The sequence below is a fragment of the Solanum dulcamara genome, chromosome 9 (assembly GCF_947179165.1).
Source record: "Solanum dulcamara chromosome 9, daSolDulc1.2, whole genome shotgun sequence".
NCBI lineage: Eukaryota > Viridiplantae > Streptophyta > Magnoliopsida > Solanales > Solanaceae > Solanum > Solanum dulcamara.
Window position 1 is genome coordinate 62,445,418 of NC_077245.1, and position 26,174 is coordinate 62,471,591.

Sequence of the window (26,174 nt, forward strand, 5' to 3'; positions counted from 1 at the left end):
GTGATAGCTTATGCTTCAAGGAAACTCAAGGTGCATGAGAAGAATTACCCAACCCATGACTTGAAGTTTGCTGTGGTGGTATTTGCTTTGAAGTTGTGAAGACACTATCTCTATGGTGTCCATGTGGATATTTTCACCAATCACAAGAGTTAACAATATATGTTCACTCAAAAGGACTTGAATCTTCGACAAAGGAGGTGGGTTGAACAATTAAAGGATTATGACATGAGTGTGCTATACAATCCGAGTAAGGCGAATGTAGTTGCCGATGCTCTTAGTAGATTGTCCATGAATAATGTTTCACATGTTGGTGATTAGAAGAAAGAACTAGTTTAGGATGTGCATAAATTAGCCTGTTTAGGTGTGCGATTGGTTGATTTAGAAGCTAATGGTGTTATTGTGCAAAATTGTTTCGAATCAACTCTTGTGGCGTATGTAAAGGCAAAGCGTTATTGTGCAAAATTGTTCCGAATCAACTCTTGTGGCGGATGTAAAGGCAAAGCAAGATGGTGATCTCGCTTTGGTTGAATTAAAGAAAGAAGTTGCCGAAAAAGCCAGTGAGGCTTTCTCTCAAGGTGGAGATGGTGTTTTGATATATCAAGGCCGATTGTGTGTTTCAAATGTAGATGGATTGAAAGATATGATATTTTCCAAAGCTCATAGTTCACGGTATTCTATTGATCCTTGTTCCAAAAAAATGTATCGAGATTTGAGAGAAGTGTATTGGTGGAATGGCATGAAAAGAGATATTACGGAATTTGTAGCAAAGTGTACAAATTGTCAACAAGTGAAAGTTGAGCATAAAAAACTAGGAGGTTTGGCTTAAGACATTGAGATCCCTACTTAGAAGTGGGAAGCCTTGAATGTGGACTTTGTTACAGGTTTGCCTCATACTCGTAGGCAAAACGATTCCATTTGGGTGATTGTTGACCGAATGACTAAGTTGGCTTATTTTCTCCTAGTTAAGACCTCATATTCAGGAGGACAATGCTAAATTGTATGTTCGAGAGTTGGTGAAGCTTAATGGTGTCCCATTGTCTATCATTTCGGATTGAGGCACTCAATTTACATCTCAGTTTTGGAGATCCTTCCAAAAAGGGCTTGGTACCTAATTGAAGCTTAGTACAACTTTTCATCCACAAACGGATGGTCAAGTTGAGCGCACCATTCAGATATTAGAAGATATGTTAAGAGCAAGCGTGATCGATTTTAAGGGAAATTGGGATGATCATTTTCCATTAATAGAATTTGCTTATAATAACAATTATCACTCTAGTATTGACATGGCTCCATTTGAAGCCTTGTATGGTAGAAGGTGTATATCCCTTATCGGTTGCTTTGAGGTAGGTGAGGTTGCTTTAATAGGACTAGAGTTGGTATTTGAGGCTATGGAGAATGTTAGAATCATTAAAGAAAGATTAAAAATGGCCTAAAGCCGACAAAAGTCATATTCGGATGTGAGGAGAAGGGAACTTGAATTTGAAGTTAATGATTGGGTTACTTTAAAATTTCACCTATGAAGGGTATGATGCGTTTTGGTAAGAAAGGAAAACTAAGTCCCTATTATGTTGGCCCATATCAGATTTTGAGGCGAATTGGTAAGTTGGCTTATGAGTTGAATTTGCCTTCAAATTTAACATTGGTGCATCTGGTGTTTCATATGTCATTATTGAGGAAGTTTATAGGTGATCCTAGCTCCATTATGCCATTGAACAGTATTGAGGTCAAAGTGAGTCTTTCTTATGAAGAGGTTCTGGTTGAAATTTTGGACCGGCAAGTTAGAAAGTTGAGAAACAAAGAAATTGCTTCAGTTAAAGTGTTATGGAGGAATCAAGAGGTTGAGGGTGCTATATGGGAGGCCGAAGCTGATATGATGTCCCTATATCCTCATCTCTTTCCTTTCGTGCCTAGTTGAGGTATTTAGTTTCTTCATGATCCAACTAGCCCAAATCATTTGTTTTAGTTGTTCTCATACTTTCATATGAATTCATGTTCATGAAATGAGTTTTCAAGTCATGATTTTGCTTAAGATTAAAGAGTTTATGTTTATATGCATTAACGACATGTTTTTCATTCATGTTGGACTATTATGTTTCTTTCCTATTCCATTCATGCTAGCTTGAGTCCTATTCGAGGATGAATATTTCCAATGGGGAGATAATGTAAAACCCCAAATTTTGAAATGTCGGAAAATAAGGATTAAAAACATGAAAATTCTGAAACCTGCAATTTTTGACACCAGATGATGACCATGGAAGGGCATCACGGGCTATGGTATGTACCACACCCCTTAGTGAGCCACCGTGGTGGTAACCTGAAGCTCAGTCCTATAAAGTAAGGTCCATGACAAGGGACCATGGACTATGGTTAGCACCACGGATCGTGAAGCCCTCCGTGATGACCCCTCCCCTTAGACCTTAGAAAGATGATTCCAAGGTAAAGACCATGCCTCACCATTCACGGGCCGTGTAGCCCTTCAAGGACTGTGGTGGGTTCTGTGGTGGTCACTCCTGCAGACCACCCTGTAGGTCCTACACCATGACCATGGTCCATATGCCGTGATGTACTCCACGGACTATGAAGGGTTTCGGTCAAGGAAGTTCTGAAACCCTATTAATAGATGTGGAGCGCTTCACACCGATGAAAAAGACCCTACTTAACACGACAGACTCCCTAGGACACTTCTAAACCTTGTGCTCTGATACCAAGTTTGTCACGACTTGACCTAGAGCCTAGTCATAACACGACGATCAAAACCTCGAAGGGCTCCAACCAAGCCTCTTGACAAAATGTGTATTTATACTGTTTCTTGTACTTCATAGAAGGCTCCAAACTAAGGACAAATTAGCATGTTGGGTGAGTTTGGAATATATTTTGTGTCTACTATGTCAAGAGGAGAATGAAGAACTTGACCATATGCTATTCCAGTGTGCTTACGCAACAAGAATATGGGGTAAGCTGTTGCAATGGCTGGGTATTGCCAGGCGCAATACATGACTGGAAGACTGAAGTGGAATGGGCTGTGGCAAACACTAAGGGAAAAACTGCTTAGCATGAGGATGGCATTAGCAGGTGGGGTTTATCAGATATGGAAGGAAAGAAATGCTAGAGTGTTTAACACTCATCACAGAACACCAAATCAAGTAGTTAAGAAGATCATATGGGCTATTCATAGTCGATCTTAGCAATGTAGTAATCTAGCAAGTAGGCTATTGTTTTTAAATTTCTATCCGTAGTGCTAGGAAGTTTCCTTTGAGTCATTGATTGTTGCTAGTGTAAGTTTGGGAGCTGTTCAAACTACATTTTTTTCTTTTTCCGTGATGTATTTCTCACTTGGTAAATAAAATCTTATAAAAAAATAGCGAGTTATCTCACCATAATACCCTCAATGAAAAGTTTTTCCATGTAATTAATAGGTACTCCTAAATGCATTGTTCCCTTTAATATATATTCAATTACTAGAAAAATAGTTTTTCTATGTAATTAATAGGCAATCCTAAATGCAATGATCCCTTTAATATATATTCAATTAGTAGAAAAATTTCTCCTAAGGGAAAGATAAAGAAAACGTAACAATCAGTCCTCTCACTCAATAAAATTGTCCTCTATGTCCACAAGACACTCAATTAGAGATAGTATGACAGTGTCTCTCTATCAGGGTACCATAATAAATCACATGGCTTTGTATAACTTAAATATACCTTCTGTATTGTTGATTACATGTTCTTCAAATAAATCCAAAGTTTTCTGCAAATATTTCATTTGATAACCCTCAAAATCTTCCATCTTTGGTTCAAAGCAAATTTCAAATGGAAGAAATCAATAGATATTTACAGCCAGATTGCTCGCAACAACACAACTTCCTATATACACTTATCTTTCAGGAATAAATAAATAAATTAATAATAAAGGTAGGTAATGTTTGCTTGAAGTATTAGTGTGAATTCAGCTAAAAAATAGAAGAGTCTAGTAGATAAATCTGCTCTAGAGAACAGTTATTCAAGTTTCTTGAAAAAATATTTTAAATTTATTTCTTGGCTTAGAAAAAATCGAGCACATAGGATTTATAACTGTAGAGTGTAGAGACTTCCTACTTTCACTCCATAATAAAAGAAGTCTAAAAAATGGAGAAAAAATGAGCATGTTCAGAGACACCTGACAAAGAAAATGTGTTTAACTGTCTCTCAAGTTTTGACTTGTTTAATGAAGGCCAAGGTGCATATTATACTTGAGTCTTCACAGGAAATAAATTTCCTTATATGAAGCACACAGGACAAATGTTGTCAATATTGACCATTTTCACTCCCTAATTAGTTTATACTTTATATGTCCAAGAATAGGTGTTCTCAGAAGTGGGAAAAAATGTTTAAACAATTTATTTTTTTGATAACTGAGAGGGCCAATGGCACATAATTTGAAACTCTAAAGGTCCATCCCTATACCCTAATATCGTGTTTTTGTCAGTGGTGAAGTTAGAACCCATAAGGTGTGTCTAACGCACACATCATGTGATGATTCTTACCACTAGACCAAAGAGTATGGACAAGTTCCAACTATTTCATTTACTAATAACTTAATCCAGAGCTGAGTACATCTTCATGATTTTATTTAGTTATATCAAATACACAAATATGATTATCTTTAAAAACTCTTATAATAGTAATTCAGATACTTTCTTATATGCTACATGCCTACATCTCTTGCACTCTGCAATCTACGTATACATAAGAAAGGTTTAAGTGTAGTGAAATTAAACTTTTTGTATTTTATATATTGATTACAAAAACAAAAACTACCTACATAATTATCAGCTAAACCAGTTCTGAGAAATTACAATGATGTTGGTTAATAAGGTGAATAGTCAGTCAATCTACCATGCTTCAATCCTGAACATAAATGTATGGTTAAGTGTGACATTTTCCATATAAATAAGAAGACAAATACATAGTCACCTAAACATTGAAGAACTGCAAAACAATTATTGTTCTATTCCCACCTAGAATAATAGTAGCAGAGGAAATAAATAGCTAGAATAGGCTGATACAGTGAACTAGTTAACTTGCAAAAAAATCATATTGATTTAACAAGCGGTGCCTAAAATAATAATTAATAACAGTCCTTTAGTTAAACTACAGATAGTTGTTCAATAGAGCATAACACTATCCCATGACAAGAGTAATCCATCAAGATTTTTAATAGTCAAAACCATCAACCAAACAACACAATATATATAAATAAGTAAATAGGTGTAATTCAAATGAATGCGAAAGAATCAATTATCAGAAAGCAGCAAACTTACCAAAAGAACCTAAAAAACTGACTCTGATTAAGCAGCCTTTCCATGTTCTCAATCTTTTTCAAAGCTTAAAGACTATACATTTTCATAAAAGGAACAATCCATCTAGTTTTTACAATTAACATTATCATGAGCCATACTAAACAATATATTAGAACCCTAATGGATACAAAAGAATCAATTAATAGAAAGTAGCATAGGCACAAACAAAATTATTTCAAAATTACTTTACTGAATAATCCTAACTCTTTAGTTTCAGAGGGTTGTATTTAGACCACTACTACAGTTTCAAGTTCCTTCACAAGAGAGATTTCACAAAATATTGCACCTATCCTTGTAGTTTAGTACAGTTAATCTAATAAAACTATGTAGCAATTGAAATGAGAGTCCAACACATGGTCATATAATGAATGGATTAACCAAAACTATCACAAATAAATAAAATCATTGATGGTCAAAAAAAGAATATACCTATCTTCTCCGATGACATAATAAAAATGGAGATCGATCTTCCTCAATGTTGATGACTCCTGCTCATTAATAGCAATTGCTAAATTGTATCACTGCTAAAGTAATTCAATTCAAACACACAATTCTGTAATATTCTGGAAGTTCAATCATGCTACAAACATTTGACCCTAGGTAGTGAAAATAATTAAGCATTTCAATTATAACTATTTAACTCAAGTGATAATAACAAAGCAGAAACAATATAGTAAATTCTAAAATATCAAGAGTGAAAAATTAATCAAGCAAACAAATTCAAATAAGGTGTATGAGTCAAGAAGTTTAGTTCGACTATAGCTGCCTTAATTCCCCCATTCAGGACAGATAGAAGCAAGTTATGGATCTGTTCAAGTTGGTCGATCATTTCTTTCCCCTGCCTCCGGAAACCTTAGAATAGATTTGATTAGAAGGAGGGTGAGGAACAAACATAGTGGCAGTGAGCTGGGAAACCTCAATTTATTTATATACCTATACAATTAGGGTATCAAATTAGTATTTTTATTTGATAAGATTACAAAAAACAAATTTAAGAATAAAATAAAAAAATGATCGCATTTCAGCTGATAAGCAATACAAGATTCTCAGAGATGAGAGATTTAGAAGAACAATATCGTCAGCAGATAAAACATGAAGGACGAATCTAAAACTCGTAATTTCTTAAAAATTGCCCTTTACAAAAATAATGATAGATTCTTTAGGAACTTACTCTATGTTAATAGGATAATGGAAAAATAAAGAATACAAATGTTGTTTTGCCTCTGGGTGTTCGTTGTACAAGAAAAACAGAGGAAGACAACGATTACTAGAAAAACCTTAGTCCGTAAAGTTAATGTGTTTGTTCACCATCTTTTAAAAAAATAATAAAATAAAATATAAAATAGAAAATATTACTTAAAAGAAACTTGTTTTTCGAGGAACTAAAAGAAAAAAAATGATCGAAATCAAAATCTGTGCTGTAGATAATGTTTTAAGAAACCGATCAACCTATTGCGGCAGTTATTAAAATTGTTGCTATTGTTGATTTATGGCAACAATTACTCTACTAGTGCAATAATTAATTATAAAAGTGTTCCAATAGGTCTTAGACCCTAATGCAATGGGTAAAATCCATAGATAATCTATTGCGACAGTTATATAACTATGGCAAAATAATAGTTTATTTTCTAGTAGTAAAATTAACTAGATCATGAACACTAGGAAATTAAAATGAGCTAGAAGAGAAAATGGGGATAAAATAGAGGAATTGGGAAGCATTAAAAGAAGATACTAGCTAAATAAAACTAATCATCTTTTCCATCGTCCTCATCGGCGTCATAACCATCTTCATTTTCTCCGTCCTCGACCTCGACCTCGACTTTGTCCACATCCTTTTCATACTCATGTTCCTCCAAAGCGTTATCCTCCACATCTTCCTCGCTCCTCGTAATTTCATCATCATCATAAGTACCTCTAAAGTCGTCATTAGCACCGTCTTCATCAGAATTTTGGAGTATCGGGATAATCCTCACTATACAACTCAAATGTGCATACCCGTTGTCTTCAACACTAGATCCAACATTGAATCTAAATGTAACTCTAAAATCTTAGTATTTATTGGTATAGTATTTAGAGACACTAAACGTCTAACTTCACACATATAGTAATATTAATATTTATACAAGCAAGGATTCATTCTAGTAAGAAGATGTTGAACATTTTTTTGCAATTCATTATCTTGATGTTGTTTTAAAATTTTTATTTATTAATATGAAAATTTGAATTGTTTAATTCAAAATTCTAAAATATTCTTAATAAAAAGTAGATAGTATTTTTTTTTAAATTTAAATTTGTATACATTTTTATTGATACAAGGGTTAAATTTACAACTGTGAAACACTGGATACATCAGTGTAACACAAATATATTGATTTGGTACTAGATACATGTATTTATTTAGTATCTCTATTAATTTATTTATAATTTATTAGTGCATATTTAATATTGAATATCTGTATCTGAATAACTTGTTCATAAATGTATCCCATTGTATCCCTAAATTCATAGCATGCACTTGTACACTCTTCTCCAAGAAAAGTGGACCACGCCCAAAACAAAACAGCACCAAAACACCATTATAGATTTATGATTGTAGGTCTAACATATATAAGACAAACTTAATTAAGTTACCTAACGTTGAACAATTAATAGTAATGTCAATTACATTTTGAAAAAGAAAAATTACATAAGGCAAATTGTCATTTTTGTAATTATGTGATTGTAGTACATAGGGAAAGTTTGAGTACCCGTTACTGTTGTTGAAAACTTGATATAGGGTGCTGTCCGAAGACCCCCAGCTGTGAAAGTGGTTTTTGATGATGCAGCTGACGACCCGTCGCACCTGTAATGGCCCATTATGTGATTTGTCAACAAGCTATTTTCTTAAAGAGGAGTCACTGGATATTAGTGACGATGGATCTGACGTATCGTACATGTGACGGGCCATCAGATTGATTGTCATAGCTTTCTTAATTAAAAGGATCACTGGATAGCAGTGACAGTGGACCTAATGGACCATCGCACATGTCATACGCCATCAGATTATTCGTCATAGCTTCCTTAATTAATAGATCAATAGATAGCAGTGATGGTGGACCTGACGGGTCGTCGCACATGTGATAGATCGTCAGATTTATCGTCATAAATGCATCAAATAAAAAGGTTTTGGTTAGAAGTGACGGTGGATTTGACGGTCTGTCAGACCTCTGAAACCCTGTCACTTCCACCATCAAACAAATTCTCTTATATAATGGAACACTGACGATAGAGCTGACGGTCTATTGAACCTGTGATGGTACGTCAACCTTGCCGTCACTTGTTCCTGACACCTTAAATTTTAAAGTTCCTTCTTTGGTTTACTATGTTCATGGGCACTAACATTTCCCATCAACAGGTACCAATGACGCCCAAGATGAAAAGAACCTGTAGTGGTGCACAAAGGCGCTCAAAACAACAGTTATTAGATGAGTCCAACGGGTTGGAGGAGGACACCAGGGCAATTATTTCGGGTAACACTACTACAACATCAAACACTAGAGCTTCAACCCGGCAACATCGGGGTACTCCTAGTCTGATGAGGGAGACTGCTATAGAATGACCACCACCAGTGAATGCAGCAGGGGTTGGCATTTCAGAACCTGTCCGAGGTGGCTCAATTAAGACAGAAAACCTCGAATTTCATGATGCTGTGCAGTGGTCCATCAAAGGGGCTGCACAATACTACAAAGATGGGCTTGTAAAGACAATGAATGGAGGTTTGAAACAAAGCATTATTGAGGAAGGTTGAATTCCCGCATCCGACCTTCCCGAATCTCCTGAGATTGAAGCGAGGTTCAAGGCATATAAGTTAGATTGGATAACGGAGGGGCCAGGTGCATACTTTACGACAATGGTTCGTGAGTTCTATGCATACTAAGCGGCGACACTGGATAACAAGGGTAAGCCACCAAAAGGGGAGTTGGTGTCATGACATAAACTGGGGCTTAGCCGTGACATGCAATTAGAATCCCGAAGGACTCCAACCAAGCCTCTTAGCATATTATTCATGAGCATACATAAGGTAAATAAAGTAAATAAGCAAGATCAAAGATACGGAAGCAACATCTCAATAGAAACATAAGTCTCAAAATAAGAAAGCGACAACATAGACTCTTACTATCTAACATGTCTCTACTACTAGATGGGAGCATAAGATAATCTCCTAGCTCACCCAATATGAAAGATGCAAAGAAGTCATAAGCTGATAAGAAGTAAAGTGTCTTGTCCTCGAAACTTGAGGACTCATCAACAACACAATAGTAAGTATTAGCCACGAGTGGGAGGAGGATGAACATGATCGTCAAATCCTATATTATGATACAATGTAGGCAAAAAGTATGCATTAGTTCATGGAATGCACTAAGTATGTGAGAATATGCATAACAATAAACATAAGACATAGTCAATATGAATCATGAGATGCAAGGTCATTATGAATCATGAGATACATGAAATAAGTCATGACAACATTAGAATATTAAACTCATTGGTCAATGCATCAAAATTTCATTACCATAAGAACTATATATATTTGGGAGATAATCGTAACAGACATTAAGACCATACAAGCTATTACATAAAATTCGATGATCCCCACATTGAAAAAGGGGGAGGCTCTTGCCAAGGTAGACTCCATATAACATGAACATATTCTATATGTGGATCCACTAGCTAGGCCATATTGGCAACCTACGGTGGTAACATAGTTAAGGGACTAGAGACTGCTAGTAGGGACCCCTTGGGTCAAGTCCCCACCTAAAATTCCTCTCGGTGGTAAGTCAACATCCCATGAAATACATATCATATCATAAATCATACTTGTAAAAAATCATAGGTTTTTCATAATAATACTTCATAGACTTGTTCAAAAGAATAGATCATTATCATATGATTCATGTTGTGTGGGTGTAGGCCTTCCATCATTACAAATCCTTTTCATGAAACATTATTAGGGTCTTAGGTCACCCTTATTCATAAAACATGCTTACATACTTGAAATTTGTGATCATAGCTTATGCTTGAAATTAAGATATAAATATGAATACATAAGCAATTTACCTGAAATTCATGAAATTGGATTGAAAATTTACATGATCATATCTTCTATATCAACTCATACATAATTCATGAAGATAATATCAATTGGATGCATAATTTAATAATAATCATAGAATATATCATTAATAAGAAGAAGCAATGCATTATCATAAAATTAGGGCTTTTTGAATGAAAATCATAAGGAATTTGGAGAGTAAACTTGGGATTCCATGGGTGAAAGGTACCATGGATGAAGTCCCACATACTTTGACCTTTAGAATCCCTAGATTGAAGTGAATAAAATCTTGACCTTTAAATTTTCCCTAGAATTTGCTTGAGAGAAAAGAGGACTCTTGAGAGCACACTTTTAGAGACAAGATTTTGATTTAGGAGATTAGGGCTTGAGAGCACACTTTTTGAGAGAAGATTTTGATTTAGGAGATTAGGGTGATAATGAGGGAGTTATAAGGGCTTAGGGTAGTTAATAAATGAGAATAAAGTCCTAAAACATCCATATTTATTAATAAAATATAGGAAAAGACCAAAATACCCTCACTTAAAATTGAGAACTGGGTTGCACAGAGGATCCACCACGGTCTGTGAACATCATCATGACCTATGGTGGTATTCGTGGTGGTAGATTTGAACTCAGAGAAAGGATTGATTTCAGGACTTCCTCCACGAAGACCATCACGGTCTGTAGAGAGCAATACGGTCCGTGAAAAGAGGGTATGGTGCGGGGCCTATCAAGGCCTGCAGGTAGTTTCACCATGGAGGGCATAATGGTTTGTGGTTTGCACCACAACTTGTGGTGGCCCCTCGTGGACATCACCTCTAAAACCTTGAGTGTAAGGCTTGGACCACGGTGGCCCTTATCGACCCATGGTCCTGTCCACAATCCGTAGAGTGCATCGTGAAGACCACCTGGTGCCAAAATGATGAGTTTTTTGGGAAATCATCTTTTGATCCCCATTTTTTGACTTTTCAAATTACAGGGTCTTATAGTTGGATGTGCTAGATCAAGTTCCGATATGCGAGGTGCAGGTTCAGATTAATTCCACCATGATCAACCGGGTTTTGTTCGGCCTTGATTATACACCACCACATAGGACGATAGAGTTCGATCATCGGATAAACACATGATTTGACTAGAGGCCATCATTTGCATTGGTGATGACAAAAGGTAATCTGGTATGGCTGAATAATACTAGGGAGAGAATCCATAAATCATCTTGGACATTCCTGGCCAAATTCTGATAGGTTGTTGTGCGCTATAGGTTGCTACCCATTGGTGGTAATAATACGTTGGCTGAGGAGAAGGCAGTGACAATGGCTAGTCTTTTGTCCTGAGTACCGATGAATTTTGGTTGGATTATTTCTGAGGAGATCAGGTACAAGGTCCGGAGGCCGTACATATCACTCCCCTTCCCATGCTTGATTACTGAATTGTGCAAAGTAGCAGGGGTTCCCATTCTGGTAGGAATCAATGAGAAGATTGAGGTGAAAATGAAATTTAATATTGAGAAGATTAAGGATGAGTCGAGGTTTGAGATGTGAGTGCAAAAGATGATGTAATAAGTTTTTGGACTAACTCCTCTGGTTGGGGCCATGACATCCAAGCAGCCAACAACATTCACAGGCACAACTACTGCGATTCCAACTCTATCTGCCTCCTATTCTCTTTGTACACCAGGTGAGACTTATGAAATAACTTCTTCCTTGGCCTAGCCATCAGTGTATGCTTTCACACGGGCAAACATCGTCCGGTTTGTGAAAAGGGTGGATCGACATGAAAAGAAGATCAAATTATTTACTGAGCAGCTTGGCCCATTTATTGACAGAGCTATTGTAGCAGCCTTGGTTCCATGCTGTGATTTGCAGGCTCATATGGATGACATGGAGGCCTGAGTAAATGATAGGCTGCGTGAGCTGACCGTTCCCGATTTAGCAAAATTTGTAGGTGGTTTAGCACAAGCTCAGCCGAATATTTAGGCTTTGTGTGAGAGACAACTTGAAGTGTTCCCAACTCTGGATGTTGCTGAGTCGGAGGGGGAGGAGCCATTTATTGATATTTTGAGTACAGTCCCTACAACCTCAAAAACGTGCTCGGTAAGTGGAGATGAGGATGATAGGAGACGAGGGAAAAAGAGGCACCGCTGTGAGAGTAAGTTGGAGAGTATTGAGAGGGAGAAGATTGTTGAGGCTTGATGAGGATATAAGATACGTGGAGCTGCGAGCCTGTCCTTCTGGAGCATCATCTAGTACTTTGGCGGCTGAGGCTACTCCGACCATGGGAGTTGAGCTTGCTGAGGAGTCGCATACTCACTCTCCTTCTTCTAATATATATCCGACCATGCTATTGGGGGTGCCAGACACCACCAGTACCACTGCTGCAGTTATTGGGGAGTCTGATGCCCCACCATAAGTGCCCACCTCAAAAGCTTAGAGCTTCGCCGGTAAATCCATCTCTCTGAGCTTTACTAATTTATTTTTGTAATGCATTAAGGGCAATGCATATGTTTTGAGGGAGGGGGGAGTGCACCTATGAGTCTGTCATACCGCTTAGGGGTTTTTGTTGTCGTATTTATTTTTCTTTAGCTGCTATCTAGCAGAACCGACATGTTTAAGAGTCTCAACAATGTAAATATTGTTAGCCTATTTAGTTTCCTTGTTGATTTTAAAATTATTTCTTTGGCCCTGGTCCCTCCTTGGATATTATGTACCTTGGTTTAGGAAAAATGCCTAAGTTGAGGGTGGCTACTATGGGTTAAAGCAAAATTATAGTGGGGTATGAATAAAGATAGGTTGATAGAAATCAGAACTTGGGGATGCGACAAATCGCCATATAAAAAAAGAAAGGGGATTGCCGGACATCCAAAATACCAAAATTGAGATAAAAAGAAGAAGCAAAGAGGGTTGTGAAAGAAAGCACAAAAACAAAGAAAAGCGGTGTCAAGGAGCACTTAGTCATTTTTCCCAAATGTATCCTACCTTTAATCTGAGCCTATGTTACAAGACGAATAAATTCCTATAGTGATCCTACTCCATGTGTCTGTAAAGCTATTGTGAAAATAATAAAGGCAAGCCTATGGGTTGTATGTTCATTGCATTGAACTTTATTCTGAGTGTGTGTGTCTTGTTCGTCCCTCATAAACAAATCTGGATACATGTGTGAAAAAGGACTTCTTTGTTGTGAAGGCAAGAGTTTGTACTATTGTGCATTGATAGTCAACAAAAGCATGAATGGTGTATGCCAAGTTATTTGTTGATAGTCAGATGTCATTCCTTGATCCTTTTGCGTTAATGTAATACTTGATGAATATGCATGCTTGTGAGAAATAGGCAACTTGAGACTATTGTACACATTGATAGTTGTAGGTCTATAATGTAAGTCATAGGAATTACTTGAGGACAAGCAAAATAACTAAGTTGAGGGTGTTGATATGTCGGTATTTGACAAAACATTTGATATGTTTAACAAGGAATAAATTCTAGTTCTTAAACAACAATAAAGGGTTTTAATAGTTTTCTACTGTCTCAAGGAAATAAATCAACGAAAAAGGAAAAAAAGTACAAAATAAAGCAAAGAGCTGCAACATAGACACCTGACAGTAGGTATGAAAGACCGTCACAATCATGATGCGCCATCACCTACATCGTCAAGCTTAAATAGAATATATGCCAAAGATATAGGTTTATAACGTCAAATCTGACTGACCGTCATCTTTCTAATGAGCCATCAAGTCTACCGTCGGTTTTAAACAAAAGAGATGCAAAGAAGAAGAGTTATGATGGTAAGGCCCGACGACCATCATATAATTGACGTGCCAGCATTCTCAATATCATAACGGGCCCATAAACCATCAATATTATATAGCATTGACGACGTGAGTGATAGACTATCTCATTTGTGACGGGCTGTCAGGCCTACCATCTGGTGGACATTGGAAAAACGTTTTTGAATTTTGAATTTCCTATTTCCTTAGACTATCAATTCAAACTTTTTGGTTTTATTATTATCATCTTGATTTTGGAATATACAGAGTATAGTATTGCTTGAAGAAGTATTTTTGAATGAGAACCTTGAATTGTGAAATAAAAGTGTTGATTGTTTCATCTTTTGTAAGTAACTATTCCTTGGATGAATGCAATTATATTTATTGTCTTCATAATCATGAGTGGCTAAACCCAACAACCTAGGATTGTGGAATCCATGATGAGTTGACCTAAAATTAGGGTTTTTATACAGAATAATTTGAATATTGAATTGTGCATCTTGTTAATTCTTTCATACTAACCAATTTCTAGTGGTTGAAAACATTAGAACCTGTCCTGGGTTTGACTTGTTTGAGTACAAATTGTAAAAACTAGAAAAAGAATTAACAACAACAATTCAAACTGTACATTTATCTAATAGTTAATTCTGTAACAAGATTAACTACTTTGAGTAATTATCATTGATAGGAACGAAACAATTTTAGTTTAAAAGAATGGAAATAACATGCATTTAAGATGGTTGAGAAATGCTTAAGTGTATTAAATGATTGATAAACGGATGTACATGTAATGCAAAGAATTGTTCTGTATTAACCCGAGTATAGGCCTAAGAGTCTTGGTGAACACAAAACCTGGGTAATTCTCTCATAAATATACAATTCAAGTTATTGTGAATCGTCTTTTGTTACATGTTGAGATTCAAAACAACATCCTAAAATTTCCCCATATTTCTATTTTTTTGTTCCGTAAATAAGTAACTAACAGTAAAATAACTGCATACGGCTTAGTTATTGCCTTATTCCCTATGGGATTTGACCCCAACTTAGTTAGGTTCTATATTTGACAATGACCGCTTTATATCTCTTTGATGAGGTGTAATTTGGGCATACCAAATATGAGTTGGGAGTTTGTTAAGGGGTTGTCTTTACCACTTCGTTTGGCATTAGAGCACATGATAGAGGCTGGGTCTATATTTTCCTAGGTCATTAATCATGTGAGGGCCATAAACTAAGCATGCCTTGAGGCTTCAAGAGATGGTGGTGAGACAACTCACTATCAGCACAATGGTGACAATAGCCCACTTTGAGGTATTAGTTCAGTAAGGGTCATCTTTCTTCTCGACCCATCAAGCCTATGAAGGTAACACTTCAAGTTCCAGGAGGTTCTGAGGTAGGTCATAGATCTTACAATGCACAGAGTTTAGGTTAGACTTCTTGGGGTGAGCATTTTGGTCCTTCAGGGGTTGGAGATCATCCTATTCCAACTGGGTCCTTTTAGAGAGTTGGTATGGATGATGATAGCTGTCACGCCCCGGGAGGGTACCCTAGACGTAACCGGCACCCGAAGGCCATTTCTGACCTCCGAGCGAACCACCTGGTCCAGTCACTCCTTCATTCAAGCACATTCTCTTAGCAGGAGCTCAATTTAAAGAAATACTTTTCATAATATAAGGGCCGAAGGCCAAACAATTACAATCAAGAGAAGACAATAAAAATAGGACTCCCCAAGATGACCGCTCGACCTCCCCACACTCCAGTCTATGAAGCCTCTATTCAAGTCTAAAAGGTGCCAATGACAAGCCCATGGCTACCAACAATCTAAATAGAAGAAAGGACAACAAAACTGTACAAGAAGGCCCAATATCCTCCGGGAACTAGGAGGACTCACCGACTGGCTGGAAGTGTATGTAGATCTTCAACGGGGCGCCGGTTGATGATCTCTAGTACCTGTCTCTGCATCATGAAACGATGCAGGCCAAATGGCGTCAGTACATGGAATGTACGAGTATGTAAAATGGCCGAATACAACGATCATCAAGGAAGAATCAATCAACTCGGGAGCTCAACTCAAAAGGAATGACAACTCAATCAAATGTCCTAAGTCTAAACAAGGATATGATTTAGACTGGACCAATCATATACAATTCAACTCAATCTGACTCAGAGTACTATCAAAACCTATTTGGGAGTTTCTCTTAACTGACAACTATCACTTATGAGCCAGTGAAAGTACAACAAACCGACGTTGTTGCCGCGTCCGTTCATACTTTTCCAGGGCATGAACGAATCAACAAATCATGGATCCAATCCAACCAGGTCCTATAATGTCAGGACAAATCTCTCGGGGAAGCATCCGACTTTAACGGTTCCATCCCCCCTACGTTTGGCGACACAGTTATTGGGTTCGAGTATGGACTATACTCTTGCCCAATTTGGTGCTCGATACTCCTCCCAAGACTCAATGCTCATAAGACTCCATCCAATCAACTCAATCAAATCATATCGACAAGTCTCATTACAACCTTGTCAACTCATCAACTCTATCACAATCAAATCTCAATCATATCTTCAAAAGAGGTTTTAAATGCACATATATAACATCATCTAGATATAACCAATCATTACCTCCATCCGTTTGAGAAACATTTGAGGCTCATCACAATTTCAAGACTCTAAATTTGACCTTTCATATTAAGCAACATGTTTAAGAAAAAAATAACATCCTTTATCAAACCTACATAATTTAGAAGATCAATAAAACATATTTAGCAACTCATTTCTTCATCATCTCATACTCACATAAGGGCTCATTTTAGTAACCTCTTAGCTCAACAACATTGACACATAAATAATCAAATAAGATGGGAACAAAACTCATTCAAACATGTACCATACCAAGGAACTCCATTTCCATGAATATCTAACCTCAAAACAAGAATAGGGCACATGGGTGAACTCAACCCATGTTTTGGATAGCCTTACATACCTTAGTGAAGACTTGAAGAAAACCTTGTAGTTGGGTCTTCAATGGAGGACTCAAATCTTGAAGTTCTTGGACTCCTTTTTGTTGGAAATGGAGAAGAAGAGAAGAGAGAGGAGCTAGGGCTTTTAGAGAGAGAGTGGGGGCTGAATAAATGGTCCTAAAATGTACAAGGCTTGTGTATATATAATTTGGGACAATTCCCAAATTGCCCTTCCTCCAAATTCTGAAAATTAGGCCAAAACGCCCTTGGCGCGATAGTGGCGCGTCGCGCCCTTATAGCGCCAAGGCCAATTATGCCTAAAACCTGCACAACTTTTAGTGGCGCATCGCGCCAGGGACGAAACTACTGAGGCATGTTTCTGGCGCGATAGTGGCGCGTCGCGCCCTTACAGCGCCAAGCTCATTATTCTGAATTCTGGGAATTTGGCCTGAAAACCCTGCACAACTTTTAGTGGCGCGTCGCGCCAAGGGCCAAACTACTGAGGCATGTTTCTGGCGCGATAGTGGCTCGTCGCGCCCTTACAGCGCCAAGGCCATTTCCCCAGCAGTTGCAACCTAGGCCAAAAATGAAATTCCTGTCGTGCTAGTTCATCTTAGGATCGTCATATCTTTTGACTCCGAACTCCAAAATTTACGTTCTTGGTGGCGTTGGAAAGAAGACTCGATGACCTTTAATTTGATAGGTCGTGGGCCACCCAGATTGACGTCTTTCAAAAGATAGGGTCATTAAAAGTCGACCCTTACATGAACTCGTTCTAAACTTAGCCACGACGGATCTTTTGGGCTTAGCTCGGTCCTAGGAGTCCTCAATGACCCCACATCACCTCCAACGCTCTTAAATTCCTCAGGGACTCATATTAACTCAAGCACATACTTCGAAATAAATACGATGGCCCCCACACATATACAAAGAAGGCCCGAATCTTAGGGAAAATTTTGAGGGCTGTTACATTATCTCCCCCTTGGGATTATTCGTCCTCGAATGACGAGCAACCAAGAATGGACTCGGGGTACAAATCACAATAAAAACTCAGTCATTCAATCAATCAAATTCTCAATCAAATATCAATCAAAACTCAAAAAGGTACAAATGAATTCGAGTCAAGGAAATGGTCATTACCTTCAATATTCTCCTCGGTAGGCACGAATAGATGTGGATATTTAGACTTCATGGCTTCCTCCGCTTCCCATGTGGCTTCCTCAACAAGTTGATTCCTCCACAGAACTTTGATCGAGGTGATTTCTTTGTTCCTCAGTTTGCAAATCTGGCGATCAAGAATTTGGACTGGGACCTCTTCATAAGACAAGCTATCCTTAATTCCAACGCTGTTAATGGGGACTACCAACGAGGGATCGCCTAAGCACTTTTTCAACATTGAAACGTGGAACACCGGATGGATAGAAGCTAGCTCTGAGGGTAAGCCCAACTCATAAGCAACACTCCCGATCCACCTCAAAATTTGGTACGGACCAATATATCGAGGACTAAGTTTCCCCTTCTTTCCAAATCTCATGACACCCTTCATGGGTGACACTTTCAAATACACCCAATCATCCACCTCAAACTCTTAGTCCCTCCTCCTCACATCGGTGTAAGATTTTTGGCGGCTTTGGGCCATTTTTAGCCTCTGTCGAATAACTCGTACCTTCTCCATGGCTTGATGAACAAGGTCCGACCCAATCAACTCGGCTTCACCAACTTCAAACCACCCAATGGACGATCTACACCTCCTCCCATACAAGGCTTCATAAGGAGCAATTTGAATGCTCGCATGATAGCTGTTGTTATATGCAAACTCTATGAGAGGCAAGTGATCATCCCAATTCCCCTTGAAGTCAAGCACACACGCCCTCAATATATCTTCCAATGTCTGAATTGTGCGCTCTGCTTGGCCATCTGTCTGGGGATGGAAGACTGTACTCAAGTTCACCCTCGAACCTAATCCCTTCCGAAAGGATTTCCAAAATTGGGAAGTGAATTGAGCTCCTCTGTCTGAGATGATAGACAAAGGGACCCCATGCAATCTGACGATCTCCTATATATACAACTTCGCATAATCTTCTGCGGTGTCAGTAGTCTTAACTGCCAAGAAGTGAGCTGATTTCGTCATTCTATCCACAATCACCCAAATGGAATCATGTTGCTTTCGGGACTTCGGCAAGCCTGTAATAAAGTCCATGTTGATCATCTCCCACTTCCACTCTGGGATTTCTATGTTTTGGGCTAAACCACATGGCCTTTGATGCTCAACCTTCACTTGTTGACAATTCGGGCATTTGGAAATGAATTCCGCAATATCTCTCTTCATCCCACTCCACCAATAGATCTCCCTCAAGTCATGGTACATTTTTGTGGAACCCGGATGAATAGAGTATCTAGAACTATGCGCTTCAGCCATAATCCTCCCTCGAACATCATCGACATCCGGCACACACAATCTATTTTGGTACCTCAGCACACCATCTCCCCCTTTGGTGAAAACCATTACCTCTTGTTTGTGAACAATTCCCTTCAATTGGAGAAGGATGGGATCTTGGTCTTGCTTCTCCTTTACCTCTGCCACAAGTGAAGACGTAGACCCATCCTGAATAGTAACTCCACCTTCATTGTTCTCTTCCAGATGAACTCCCAATCGGGCTAATCTGTGTACCTCTTTCGCCAATTCTCTCCTTCCTTCCTCCACGTGGCCAGTGCTACCCATAGACAACCTGCTAAGAGCATCAACAATGACATTAGCTTTACCTGGATGGTAGAGGATGCTCATATCATAGTCCTTGAGTAGCTCAAGCCATCTCCTTTGCCTCAGGTTGAGTTTCTTCTGGCTAAAGACGTATTGCAAGCTCTTGTGATCGGTGAATACATCGATATGCACTCCATACAGGTAGTGGCGCCAGATTTTAAGTGCAAACACCACAGCTGCCAGCTCAAGGTCATGAGTTGTATAATTCTTCTCATGAAGCTTAAGCTGTGTTGAAGCATAGGCTATCACCTTCCCCCTTTGCATCAACACACAACCCAAACTAATTATGGATGCATCACAATAGATCACAAAACCCTCTGTTCCATCGGGCAAGGTTAGGACAGGAGCAGTGGTTAGCTTGGTCTTCAATTTCTGGAAACTCTCCTCACAAGCATCAGACCATTGGAACTTAGCCTTCTTTTGGGTCAGCTTAGTCAATGGTGATGATATGGATGAGAATCCCTCTACAAACCTTCGATAGTACCCGGCCAAACCCAGGAAGCTCCTTATCTCTGTTGGGGATGTGGGTCTAGGCCAATTCTTCACAGCTTCAATTTTCTGAGCATCAACCTGAATACCATCTCCAGATACAATGTGGCCTAAGAAGGCCACTGATGCAAGCCAAAACTCACATTTAGAGAACTTTGCATACAATACCTGGTCCCTCAAAGTTTGTAAAACGACTCTAAGATGATAGGCGTTCTCCTCTTCATTCTTGGAGTAAACCAGAATATCATCTATGAATACAATCACAAACATATCAAGATACGGTTTGAATACTCGGTTCATGAGGTCCATAAAAGCGGCGGGGGCATTAGTTAACCCAAAGGACATGACCAAAAATTCAAAGTGGCCATAACGAGTCCGGAAAGCAGTCTTCGGAATATCACATTCCCTCACCTTCAACTGGTGGTAGCCGGATCTCAAGTCTATCTTTGAGAAATAAGTGGCACCTTGAAGTTGATCGAATAAGTCATCTATCCTGGGGAGAGGGTATTTGTTCTTTACGGTGACTTTATTCAACTGCCTGTAGTCGATACACAATCTAAGGGACCCATCCTTCTTCCGCACAAATAGGACCGGAGCGCCCCATGGTGAGACACTCGGCCTAATAAATCCCTTATCTAACAAGTCCTTTAGCTGCTCCTTCAACTCCTTCAACTCAGCCGGAGCCATTCTATATGGAGGAATTGAGATAGGCTGGGTATCAGGAAGAACATCAATCCCGAAGTCGATCTCCCTATCAGGAGGGACTCCAGGCAGATCTTCAGGAAAGACATCTGGAAACTCATTGACAATCGGAACCGACTCAAGGGATGGAGACTCAATATTGTCACCTTTCACTCGGACAATGTGATAAACACACCCTTTTGAGATTATCTTCCTAGCCCTAAGGTATGAAATAAACTTACCCTTAGGCGCAATTGGACTACCCTTCCACTCTATGACAACCTCATTCGGGAATTTGAATGTGACAATCTGAGTCCTACAATCAATAGAGGCATAACAGACATAAAGCCAGTCCATGCCAAGGATCACGTCGAAATCAACCATGTCTAACTCAACCAAGTCAGCCAAGGTATCCCTGTGATGAATTGACACAGTGCAATCTCTATAGACTCTCTCAGCTAAGACAAAATCACCGACAGGAGTGGCCACACTAAAAGGCTCAAGAAGACATTCAGGAATTTTATCGAATTTACTAGCCACATAAGGAGTCACAAAAGATAGGGTGGCACCCGAATCCATCAATACATAACAATCAAAAGAAGAGACTCGAATCATACCCGTCATGACGTTTGGAGAGTTCTCCTGATCTTGGCGACTACCCATGGCATATAGGCAGTTGGTACCTCCGCTGGTGCCTGAAGTAGTGCCCCTCTGATTACCTCTAGCCGGTGGTGCGGTGGTAGAGAACTGGGCTCTGTTCCCCCATCCTGGGCACTCTTTCTGAAAATGGTCTATTTGGCCGCATTTATAACAACCCATCCTTCCCGCTCTGCACTCTCCCAAGTGAAGCTTACCACACTTGACACATGGTGTCTTCCCTTGCGCACCCTGACCCATGCTAGCTTGGGGTTGAGAACCCTGTGGCCTGAAATTCTGGTGATTTTGTCCCTGCCGATCATACCTGTTCTGCGGTATCGATGCACTGGCGGTAGATGAGGCATAGGTGGAAGGCCTCTTCTAGAAGAAGGACCTATTGCCCTTGCTTTACCTCTGCTCATTCTCATGCCCAACTTATCTCGCCTTTTTGTTCAGGTGCTCTTCTCTGTCCTTTCTTTTCTCCTCCTCTATCTGTTGAGCATACACCATTAATCTGGAAAGATCCATATCCGAGATCAACAATGCTGCCTTGCACTCTTTCTTCACATGCCTCCCCAATCCGGAGACGAATTTCCTCATCTTTGACCTCACATCAGGAATCATTTCTAGAGCATACCTGGATAGGTGGATGAACTTTAGGCCATACTCCTTAACCGACATACCTTCCTGTTTCAGGTTAACAAATTCCTCCACCTTCGCTTCCCTCAATTCTCGGGGAAAGAAGTGGTCAAGGAAGGCTCCCTCAAACTCGTCCCATCTAGCAGATTCAGCATCCTCACCCCTACTCTGTTCCCATTGGTTATACCAAATTTTTGCCACATCTTTGAGTTGATAAGACACCAACTCGACCCCCTCGATTTCCGTAGCATGCATAGCTTTCAGAATCTTCCACATCTCATCGATAAAGTTTTGGGGATCTTCATCGACCTTAGAACCCGTGAATGCCGGTGGATTCATCCTCAAAAAGTCTCTAATTCTAACGGCAGCAGATGGCTCCTGGGAACTAGAGCTGAGAGTCGGCGAACTCTGATTACCACTTTGGGCAACCATTAGTTGCGTGAGCATTGCAATTGCCCCTCGAAATTCAGCCTCGGATGTGGGTGCAGGTAGGGTAAATGGCACTTGAGAGGCCTCCTTATATCTCGCGGGTCGGCCTCTAGCCCTTGCTGGGCGTGCCTCTGACTGTGGCATCCCTGCATTATCAATATTCCTCTGACTAGCGGTACGTTTAGGAGGCATTATCTGTAACGTACAAACGCACGAATTAGAAAGGAGTTTTATAGAGTTTAACTCTATCACACGAGTTCAGAGTATGAAAGAAGTGAAACAATTCCTAATGTTTTATAGCCTCTTGATTATAAGTGTGGTGCACAACACACCCATAAGCAATACTATACTAGACACGGCTTCATAGACTCCCTAGGACACTTGAACTCTGGGCTCTGATACTATGTTTGTCACACCCCGGGAGGGTACCCTAGACGTAACCGGCACCCGAAGGCCATTTCTGACCTCCGAGCGAACCACCTGGTCCAGTCACTCCTTCATTCAAGCACATTCTCTAAGCAGGGGCTCAATTTAAAGAAATACTTTTCATAATATAAGGGCCGAAGGCCAAACATTTACAATCAAGAGAAGACAATAAAAATAGGACTCCCCAAGATGACCGCTCGACCTCCCCACACTCCAGTCTATGAAGCCTCTATTCAAGTCTAAAAGGTGCTAATGACAAGCCCATGGCTACCAACAATCTAAATAGAAGAAAGGACAACAAAACTGTACAAGAAGGCCCAATATCCTCCGGGAACTAGGAGGACTCATCGACTGGCTGGAAGTGTATGTGGATCTTCAACGGGGCGCCGGTTGATGATCTCTAGTACCTATCTCTGCATCATGAAACGATGCAGGACAAATGGCGTCAGTACATGGAATGTACGAGTATGTAAAATGGCCGAATACAACGATCATCAAGGAAGAATCAATCAACTCGGGAGCTCAACTCAAAAGGAATGACAACTCAATCAAATGTCCTAAGTCTAAACAAGGATATGATTTAGACTGGACCAATCATATACAATTCAACTCAATCTGACTCAGAGTACTATCAAAACCTATTTGGGAGTTTCTCTTAACCGACAACCATCACTTATGAGCCAGTGAAAGTACAACAAACCGACATTGTTGCCGCGTCCGTTCATACTTTGCCAGGGCATGAACGAATTAACAAATCATGGATCCAATCCAACCAGGTCCTATAATGTCAGGACAAATCTCTCGGGGAAGCATCCGACTTTAACGGTTCCATCCCCCCTACGTTTGGCGACACAGTTATTGGGTTCGAGTATGGACTATACTCTTGCCCAATTTGGTGCTCGATACTCCTCCCAAGACTCAATGCTCATAAGACTCCATCCAATCAACTCAATCAAATCATATCGACAAGTCTCATTACTACCTTGTCAACTCATCTACTCTATCACAATCAAATCTCAATCATATCTTCAAAAGAGGTTTTAAATGCACATATATAACATCATATAGATATAACCAATCATTACCTCCATCCGTTTGAGAAACATTTGAGGCTCATCACAATTTCAAGACTCTAAATTTGACCTTTCATATTAAGCAACATGTTTAAGAAAAAAATAACATCCTTTATCAAACCTACATAATTTAGAATATCAATAAAACATATTTAGCAACTCATTTCTTCATCATCTCATACTCACATAAGGGCTCATTTTAGTAACCTCTTAGCTCAACAACATTGACACATAAATAATCAAATAAGATGGGAACAAAACTCATTCAAACATGTACCATACCAAGGAACTCCATTTCCATGAATATCTAACCTCAAAACAAGAATAGGGGACATGGGTGAACTCAACCCATGTTTTGGATAGCCTTACATACCTTAGTGAAGACTTAAAGAAAACCTTGTAGTTGGGTCTTCAATGGAGGACTCAAATCTTGAAGTTCTTGGACTCCTTTTTGTTGGAAATGGAGAAGAAGAGAAGAGAGAGGAGCTAGGGCTTTTAGAGAGAGAGTGGGGGCTGAATAAATGGTCCTAAAATGTACAAGGCTTGTGTATATATAATTTGGGACAATTCCCAAATTGCCCTTCCTCCAAATTCTGAAAATTAGGCCAAAACGCCCTTGGCGCGATAGTGGCACGTCGCGCCTTTATAGCGCCAAGGCCAATTATGCCTAAAACCTGCACAACATTTAGTGGCGCGTCGCGCCAGGGACCAAACTACTGAGGCATGTTTCTGGCGCGATAGTGGCGCGTCGCGCCCTTACAACACCAAGCCCATTGTTCTGAATTCTGGGAATTTGGCCTGAAAACCCTGCACAACTTTTAGTGGCGCATCGCGCCAAGGGCCAAACTACTGAGGCATGTTTCTGGTGCGATAGTGGCGCATCGTGCCCTTACAGCGCCAAGGCCATTTCCCCAGCAGTTGCAACCCAGGCTAAAAATGAAATTCCTGTCGTGCTAGTTCATCTTAGGATCGTCATATCTTTTGACTCCGAACTCCAAAATTTACGTTCTTGGTGGCGTTGGAAAGAAGACTCGACGACCTTTAATTTGATAGGTCGTGGGCCACCCAGATTGACGTCTTTCAAAAGATAGGGTCATTAAAAGTCGACCCTTACATGAACTCGTCCAAAACTTAGCCACGACGGATCTTTTGGGCTTAGCTCGGTCCTAGGAGTCCTCAATGACCCCACATCACCTCCAACGCTCTTAAATTCCTCAGGGACTCATCTTAACTCAAGCACATACTTCGAAATAAATACGATGGCCCCCACACGTATACAAAGAAGGCCCGAATCTTAGGGAAAATTTTGAGGGGTGTTACAATAGCTATGAGTGTGGTGAGGTAGGCCACTTTGTTACAAAGTGTCGTAGGACTCCGGTAAAGTCAGTCAGGGGTTCGTCGCATTCTTCCCATCAGGTTTCAGACTATAGATATTGCTATGATTGTGGGGAGTTTGATCACTGGTCCCACGAGTTCCCCAAGCTAGAGTTTATATTTGAAAATTTTCTAGACTTCTCCTACTCCCTAAGAGAGAGCAGTCTGACCTCGCCACATCTATGGGGAACTTGGCCACCAGTGTAGAGAGTGTCTCTTACATAGGACCTACTTGTGATTTGCTCAACCAAGTCAGTCTCGTGGTTTCATGTCACCTCCAGTTAGAGGTAGTGCTCAGAGTGTTACTGGTGGTACTTTAGGTATTCAGGATGAGGTCGATCATGATCCGTTCTATGCTTATACAGGCCGACTAGAGGTTGAGGATCCAGGTATTAGTTATATTATACAATTTCATTATTTTCCCTCTTTGTTTATGTTGTGTGGTTTTAGGATTTTCATACCTATATGTGCCTATTTAAACTGGTTATTTTTCTCATGAATGTGGTGGTATCC

General features: G+C 39.6%; 1 protein-coding gene across 3 annotated transcripts in view; it reads left to right on the forward strand.

Annotated features, from left to right (window-relative positions):
- LOC129902432 (uncharacterized) overlaps positions 1 to 26,174 on the forward strand; it is a 64,612-nt gene that overhangs the window by 33,576 nt on the left and 4,862 nt on the right. Inside the window, exon 10 of one of the 3 annotated variants that reach the window (XR_008770097.1) lies at positions 8,733 to 9,394. The exons of 1 other annotated variant lie outside the window; for it this stretch is intronic. The gene's annotated coding sequence lies outside the window, so the exon portion shown is untranslated. Of the gene's footprint in view, positions 1 to 2,928; positions 3,033 to 8,732; positions 9,395 to 26,174 lie in introns of those variants that run through there. One more of the 3 variants, XR_008770098.1, reaches the window with a different exon arrangement.